At 40.4% G+C, this 1410-nt stretch overlaps 1 protein-coding gene across 1 annotated transcript in view; it reads left to right on the plus strand.

The window, feature by feature from the left end:
- The window catches only part of LOC105620993 (zinc transporter ZIP11), a 56540-nt gene that overhangs the window by 30001 nt on the left and 25129 nt on the right, over positions 1 to 1410 (plus strand). The gene's annotated exons all lie outside the window — the stretch shown is intronic.

A 1410-nucleotide genomic window follows, 5' to 3' on the forward strand; every position in this document is an offset into this window, starting at 1 on the left:
AGAGAGAGAGAGAGAGAGAGAAAGGAACAGGGGAGAGAAAGAGAGAGATACGCTCTCGATGCTCGTTTGGAAAAATCGTTCAGCCTTGGGCGACCCTAGCCCATGCCCTTTTCTGTCTCGACCAGTTCGTAACGAACGACATACCATTCTCACGACGATTGCGATTAACCCCCTTGGTCCTGCATATATTTTCAGCTGCGCTGCAGGTCCGCATCGCAGAATTCGCTGTATATGTACAGGGCGTCCCCGGTTAGTCGCGCTTGCTTTTAACGATGGACCTTGTGCTTGTATGAGTAAGAAGGGCGTTTGGAAAGATGCGAGTTTCTAATTTTGGAGCGAGAGGTGCTCCCGAATTGGTTATTGGAAAGAAGGCCAATCTTTTCATCAATGAATCCCGCAAGATTAATTATTCCGTTATCTTAATTGTATGATTTTCTTCGGGGAAAGCAATCAGACTTGGAAATACTTGTATTAAATTTTATTCCAGAATTATTCAATCTTCTAGGAGTGAGTCTCATATTTGCAACGTTTACTTTAAAATTAAATTCGGGATAAATTCAGAGTACATTTGGATATGTGTAGATTAGTTACATTTATGAACTGACGGAAATGTATGTAACACTGAACACTAGAATTGAAATTTCTAACTATTAAAAAGGCTATACATTGATTCTTCAATTGCTGATTTTTAAGGAAAATCAGTAAAAAAATAATTGTTTTTTAATGACGATAAGCTGCCATCTTTAAAGAATCTAATCTTTTTCAAACGTTTTCAAGTTATATATAATTTTAATACGATACGTGGATATACATTGTTAACGAGAAATACGATAGAAGAACGGAAATAATAAAAAAAGATGTCATTGATTCTTTTACTCTTTAGACAAATTACTGCGGTAATTTTCTAGCGTATCCGTTATATAAGCATCCTATGACTAAATTCACTAAACTCGAGTTTTCCGTCCATAAATCGCGGTATCGATTTGCAATATCCGCAATGAGCAAGATAAAAAAAAAGCTCGAAGGAAACCGTTGTCACGGCGCCCCGGTCAAGGAGAACACCGTCGAGACGTCATCGTCATGGAAATGAAATTTTTGCGCAACTCGGGCGACAGGCTTAGCTGATTGATCAGCAACCGACCTACGTTCGCATCGCGTCCTTTCCAAGGAAACATAACTCCTACGATAGCGGAGGTGGCAATAAGTTCCGGTACGCTGCCGCTCTAAAAGAATCATGAATGAAACGTTTCGCAGTTTCTGTTACAGCGGTGGCAACGATGTTGCGCCGTCGATGTTGCAGAACGACGGAGAGATGCGATAAGAAATTGAAGGAAAAAGAGAGAGAGAAAGAGAGAGAGAGAGAGAGAGAGAGAGAGAGAGAGAGAGAGAGAAGAGTAGTAGTAGGTAGAG

Source organism: Atta cephalotes (genome assembly GCF_000143395.1).
Source record: "Atta cephalotes unplaced genomic scaffold scaffold00002, whole genome shotgun sequence".
In the NCBI taxonomy this organism is placed as follows: domain Eukaryota; kingdom Metazoa; phylum Arthropoda; class Insecta; order Hymenoptera; family Formicidae; genus Atta; species Atta cephalotes.